This window comes from Trichomycterus rosablanca, chromosome 8, assembly GCF_030014385.1.
Source record: "Trichomycterus rosablanca isolate fTriRos1 chromosome 8, fTriRos1.hap1, whole genome shotgun sequence".
Classification (NCBI taxonomy): domain Eukaryota; kingdom Metazoa; phylum Chordata; class Actinopteri; order Siluriformes; family Trichomycteridae; genus Trichomycterus; species Trichomycterus rosablanca.
This window is the reverse complement of record NC_085995.1, coordinates 35124503-35131205: the sequence shown is the minus strand read 5'-3', so window position 1 is coordinate 35131205 and position 6703 is coordinate 35124503. Positions and strand designations below refer to the sequence as shown.

At 43.0% G+C, this 6703-nt stretch overlaps 1 long non-coding RNA gene across 1 annotated transcript; it reads right to left on the bottom strand.

Annotated features, from left to right (window-relative positions):
* Nucleotides 1-2090: 2090 nt before the first annotated feature.
* On the bottom strand, nt 2091-4859 carry LOC134319119 (uncharacterized). The gene is made up of 3 exons (XR_010013466.1): nt 4815-4859; nt 3437-3568; nt 2091-2614 (listed from the first exon to the last, which is right to left on the bottom strand). It is a non-coding gene; the product is annotated as an uncharacterized LOC134319119 (long non-coding RNA).
* Nucleotides 4860-6703: the final 1844 nt, after the last annotated feature.

Here is a 6703-nt window from a genome sequence, read left to right as displayed (position 1 = left end):
TCCCTCTGTAAGAAATCCCGACGCTGACTCTCCCTCGGTGACGCGCTCTCTTAGCCCCGCCTTCTAATCTGCGCGCTTGCCATTCACAGGGTGCGGTTCATTAGTTCCGGGTTCTTTCTTTCTCTATTTAAGGTTTCCGTTTTCACTGTTCGAGTGCGAAGTATTTGATTTGCCGTCATACCGAGCGATACCTTTTCCAGTTACCTTTTCTCCTGCTATTTACTTCCGTGTTTATCTACGTCGGGTGAGTGTGTGCGTGTGTGCGTAGTGTGTTCAGTTTTACGTTAGTCTGTGTGTTTCCCAGCGTTCTCCTACACGCGCGCCCCTTCTCCTTTCCCTGTTCTCCTTAGCATTAAGTTAACCTGTGTTTAGGTGTGTGTGTGAACTGTCCTGGTCTCTGTATTGTTGCTCCAGTGTTTTGTTTGTTTAGATCCATAGGTTTCTCACTCCTTTTCCTCTTCCTCTATCGCTGTTTGTTTGGAGCATTGTTTGTACTCACAGGTGTTTTGTGTTTGGCCGGCTGGGGCTGAGTTAGGTCTCACCCTAGCCCGCTCCTCCGGCGCGTCCCTACCTGTGCTTGTGTAGTTCGTCCTGTTTTCTTTTTTCGTTATCATTAACATTTCTCTCTTTCCTACTAACATCTTCTCTGTCGGTGAACTAACGCTCTCTCTATCTCCCCCTACTAACTCTCTTACTTTTTTCCTATCCCTCGCTCTCCCTGTACTTCTCTCTCACTCTACTTGCTCTCGGTCCCATCCGTTGGCCGCCTCGTTCAGTTCACCACCTCTCTGTCTCTTACTGTCCTATCTAGGTTTTTCTGTTAGTTCTTAGTAACATTGTTTTTTTTTCTCTCCAGTATTTCCTCTTTTCTCTCGTCATCCATTTCTTTGTTATTTTTTGCCCTACTTCCGCCGACCGTATTCTTTTGATTCCTGTTGTACCCTAATAAACATTACGTGTTCTGCATCCTCGTCTCCAGACCACTCATTAAGCAGTATTTGACACCCTCCCTCAAACATGGCAAATTGTGTTGGTGTAGATGTCCGGCCAGGTCCGCAGACCTGTAACTTGGGTGGGTCCTCCAATTTTGTACTGATAGTTAAAGGGACTTGACTGTAAAGCATTACCGGTATATCTACATTTCTGAAAATATGTGTTAATGATGTTTTGTATGTTGTTTTGTGTTGTTTTTACCAGTTCATGGTAAAAAAAAAGCCTTTCAGTCCCTCTTGCAGGTCCTGCGGACTGTGCTTGTGTAATACATCAGTGATGACTAATATTCCTGTATTCTTGTCTGTGTGGTTTAGCCTTGCAACGGTCACGTCCCAATCTGTATTTACACACGAGACACACAGCCGATATCATTGTGCAGCAGTTATTCTAGTGTGTCTCCTTGTGTGATTAATTTACACTGGATCAAGTTTGCTTCTTAAGCCGCTCACGGGCGGCACGGTGGCTAAGTGGGTAGCACTGTCACCTCACAACAGGAAGGTCCTGGGTTCAATCCACAGGTGGGGCGGTCTGTGTGGAGTTTGCATGTTCTCCCCATGTCTGTGTGGGTTTCCTCTGGAAATTCCGGTTTCCTCCAACAGTCCAAAGACGAGCAAGTGAGGTGTAATTGTGTAATGAGTAACTACCTTTCCTGTCATGAATGTAACCAAAGTGTAAAACATGACGTTAAAATCCTAAGCTGCCCAGGTGGCGCAGTGGCAAAATACGCTAGCACACCAGAGCTGGGTTTCCGAATACATCGTATCGAATCTCAGCTCTGCCATCCGGCTGGGCTGGGTGGCCGCATGAACAACGATTGGCTGTTGTTCATAGTGTCAGGGGCAAGCCGGATCATAGGTCCTCATAACTGGTGCAATTGCGACCCCTGCTGGCTGATTGATGGTGCCTGCACAGGGCTGAGGAATAATGCTGATCAGGGTGTGGCTGTCCATGCACAGTGCTGATCGGTGTATATGAACTTGACTCGTGCAGGTGAAAAATGCAGTCTGTACTGAGCAGGGGCATGTGTCAGTTGAAAAGCGTCCTCAGTCAGCGGTGGAGGGTTGAATCAGTGGAGGATGCAATTAGGGTAATTGGACATGACTAGATTAGGAGGGGGAAAAGGTTGGAAAAAACAGAAAAATTAAAAAAGAACGAAAAAAAAGTTTGCTTCTTCAAAGTGTCCTGCCTTCAAAGACCCCTGATTAAAAAAAAAACACACACAAAGTTAGCTTAGTTTAAATATGCCATTCACATCCTGTACCAGACCCCAAACTTACAAATACTCTGAACGTTTGACACATACTAAAAGTGGAAGGAAGTATCAGTTTGACAAGCAAGCCCCTGCTGTAAGAAAAAAGAAAAGCGGTTTGGGGAGGAGCCTATTTCATGTGAACACACACATAAAATAAAGTGCTGCTCCGCTCAACAAGTAAAACTGATCAGACAAGTTTAAAAACAACTAAAAAACAGTTAAACCATTTTTAAAACAATGGCATCCCTCTATACAAAACGTTATCATGGGGCAAACCCGCCTCTCTCTTTCTCTCTCAGGGACGAGGGAAAAGTCCATATTCATAAGTTTCTTCCTCCTCCAGGTTCTCGTGTTCTTCACTTTGTAGATCTGTGGACAGAAAGTAGGTTTTGAACAGAACATCAAGGTTTTCATTATAGAATCATTACCTGACAACTATGTCATCAATAAATTCCATTAAAGGAGTAGTTGTATACCTGTGTACAGTTTTGCTTTTGCTCCAAGTATAGTCAATAATACACCACAATAATTTCATAAAATTGCAGGCATATACTTTATTACAAATGTAAGTAAAATGGTAATACGAGAGGCATGTATGAAAGTTTTTAACAAGGCGTGTTGTTAAAAGGACATGCTAAGCTGCTCAGGAGCAACAGCGGTCTAGCACTCAACAGACACAACTGATCTTGTCTGAGGAAGGAGTCCTACTGTCTGGTCAAGGCGTCAGGACAAGTAACGAAGAAGGTAGCACGGTAGGGTGTTGTGCGCACTCTAGCTTGCGGCCCGTCTTGGCCAGTGAGGAAGGTGTGCAGCAGACAGGGGTCACCAGAGCGCACAAGGGAAATAAACATAACTAAATCAGGTGCCAAGAGGGGGAAAGCAAGCAGAAAGGTGGCACATACCTTAGTTAATCAGCAACGTTTTCTTAACACATGAAATTACTATAAATTTTAGCTTTCGGAGTGAAATATTCAAATCATGTGAGGAGTTAAAGAAGTTAGGAAAACAAACATGAACTCTGAACATACCCACATGACTACATTTGGCTAATAGAGAACAATACACCAAACTAATACTTGTACTAAAACTGTCAGTCTGCTACAGAATAACTGTTTCTGTTGATTAATTACCTCACAATGTATTTATAGTGTGTGTGTGTGTGTGTGTGTGTGTGTGTGTTAATGCTCTCACCCTTTTTGCTGATGAATGACAGATTAGCGCTGAACCCCCGGGCGGAAACACTGCTGTCACTTCTGAACTGCACCAGCATCACTCTATCATAGCTCAACACCGGGGGAGGAAGGATATGTCCACACACCAGTACTTTAATCATACACAAACCAGACAACTACATTACCCATTACCAATGCATTGTTTGATATCAACTTAAACTATAATTGTGTATTTTAGTTTTATAATGATCGGCTAATTTGCTGCTCATTAAGCACAGCATGAGCTAAAGCTACTTAGCGATGCTAAATTACAACAAAGGAAATGTTTCAGTCTTGTGGAGTTACCACTAGCCACATTTATGCGCATGTTTATCCTGGATTTTTCCGGACACTGACCAGCATTTATGTTTTGGAAGTGTTAATCCGGGGTTTTGCTGGTCACTTGTTTTGGACGTGTTTATCCTAGATTTTGCTGGTCATCAACCAAGGGTTATTATGTTTAATCCTGGATTCTGCTGGTTGAGACCAGTGTTTGTTTTGAACACATTTATTCTGGTTTTTGTTGGGCGATGCCCAGCATTGTTATTAGTTAAACACATTAATGCTGGTTTGTAGGTAGAGCAGTATTTGAGAGGAGAAACCAGTTACCTAATCTTTTCTGTGTTGTATTTCTCACAGGCAGTAGTTATAGTAGATTATAGACCATCATTTCATTTCATATCTTTAATTTAATGAATTGCTTAATCCTGGTCAGGTTTGTGGTGGGGCTGGATTCCCCGGGAAGCAGGAACACCCTGGACAGAGAATTCCTGCGAGACAGTTCCTGCGAGAAGCAGGAACACCCTGGACAGAATGCCAATTCATTTACATTTACATTTTTGGCATTTAGCAGACGTTTTTACCCAAGGCCCCTTACAGTACTGTGACAGTATACAATCTAAGTAATTGAGGGTTAAGGGCCTTGCTCAAGGGCCCAACAGTTGCAACCTGGCAGAGGTGGGGCTTGAACCGGCAACCTTCTGATTACTAGTCCAGTACCCTAACCACTAGGCTATCAGGTCTGTGTAGATGCCCAGCAACAATGAGATTCAAGCCTGGTTCTCAGTGGTGGTGGGCAAGCATGACAGACAGTTGCGTCACTCCAGTGCCTCAAAGTTCATCATGTAAGAAGCAATGCTGATGCTTCACACACAATTGTAGAACTACAAAGTGCTTTTATATGGTAAGTGGAGCTGATAAAATGGACAGTGTGTGTAGAAACAAGGAGGTGGTTTTAATGTTATGGCTGATCAGTGTACACTGTTGCTTGACCTTTACTGTTCATTTATTCGATCACCAGATTTCAGTACTATAACATGAGGAGAGGAAGAGCAGTTTCTGATAGCTTGGTACTTTACCCAGTTGTTCTCTTGCCTCGAAGTCTCCAAACACAGACAGTGAGTCATATTCACAGCCTTCAGAGTCTTCTACATCAAAGTCAGCAAAGTCAAGCTAAACAGAGACAAAAACATAAACTCTCTGTAAATACAACACTGTGTTCTTAATATCACCATTAATCATGACTGGATTTTACATTTACATTTACATTTTCGGCATTTAGCAGACGCCTTTATCCAAAGCGACTTACATTACAGTTACAGTATACAGTCAGAGCAATTGAGAGTTAAGGGCCTTGCTCAAGGGCCCAACAGCAGCAACCTGGCAGTGGTGGGGCTTGAACCAGCAACCCTCTGATCACTGGTCCAGTACCTTAACCACTAGGCTACAGCTGGCCCCAGATGCAGATCACATGTCTTTTTTTATATATATTTTTTTGTTTATGCATTTTCTCCCTTTTTAGCGCGTCCAATTGCCAGATTGCGTCATGCTTCCTCTCCACCAATGCCGACCCCCTCTCTGATTGAGGAGAACGAAGCTAACCCACGGCCCCTCCGACACGTGGGCAGCAGCTATATGTATTTTGTCACCTACACTTTGATGAGTGCAATGCGGAGGGTGTACGGAGAGACACACCCTGACAGCACTCTTTTTTTGTCTCTGTGCAGGTGCCATAAATCAGCCAGCAGAGGTCGTAATTGCATAAGTCATGAGAGAGTCCCTATACGGCTTTAATATCCCACCCCTATCTGAACAACAGGCCAATCGTTGTTTGTGGGGTTGCTCAGCCCAGCCGGCAGGCAGAGCTGAGATTCGATACGATGTATTCGAGATCCCAGCTCTGGTGTTCAGAGTGTGTTTTATCGCTGCGCCACCTGAGCGGCTCCAGATCACATGTTTTTAAATGACTAATAAATAGATAACCTATTAAGAACATAATGATAACACAGAAAAATGTGGAAAAAAAACAGATCTTTATCATTTAGTCATGTATTTAATTTCAGTAACTGCGTTATTCTCATCATGGTGGTGGTGAGTCTGGCCTATGCAAAAATGGCAGGAATACTCCCCAGACAGGCAGCCAATTTACTGCAGTACAACATGTACTTACACTATAACTTAATCATTTATTTACACCTTTCACATGTTTTTGAGAGGTGAAAGGAACATGGAGTTGTGCAATGACCTCACCAGTTGCTGCCAAAACATCAATTCTATGTAGGAACGCCACTGAGTTCTCTGGTCTGAGCTCATCTCAGATGGACCAAGGACAATAGAACCAACGTGCTACGTTTTAACCCGTTTTCAGGGTAAAAAAAAAACATTGAGTTTGCCATGCCAATGACTATATGGGCCATCCAGGCTGTTATCAGTGAAAGGTGAAAAGAGCCAACATCAGTGATGGTATTGGGGTGAAGCTGTTTTAACATCTTTTGTCTTTTGAGTTCAAATGCTCTTTTCAATAAATGGTTACAAGCTGCCACAGAGACACCCTGCAAGCTTTATGAAAAGTCTTCTCAGACATGAGCTCTGAATTCACAAATTGCCTTTGGTTTTGAGATAAAATTTCCAAGAAACTCCTGGTTGGGTGGTCAGGTGTCCAAACACTTTTGGCTGTATAGTGTAATTGTCTTGCAGTTACACTGTCAATTGAGCGCTGCATTATTAATGAAACCATGAATGGAATCAGATCAAATGTCTGTGAATCTTCAGAATGAACCACATTAGCTGTGAAGTAGGGATGTTAAAGTATGCAAACTGATCGAGCTGGTAGTGCTAGTGCTGTAGTACTTAGAAAAGTCTGTGATGTACCAGAGCTTTGCAGTGTACACTATATGAACAAACGAATTAAGACCTTTTGCTGTTCCAGCATGATTGATTATAGTCATTTCTGTAACCATTCATATAT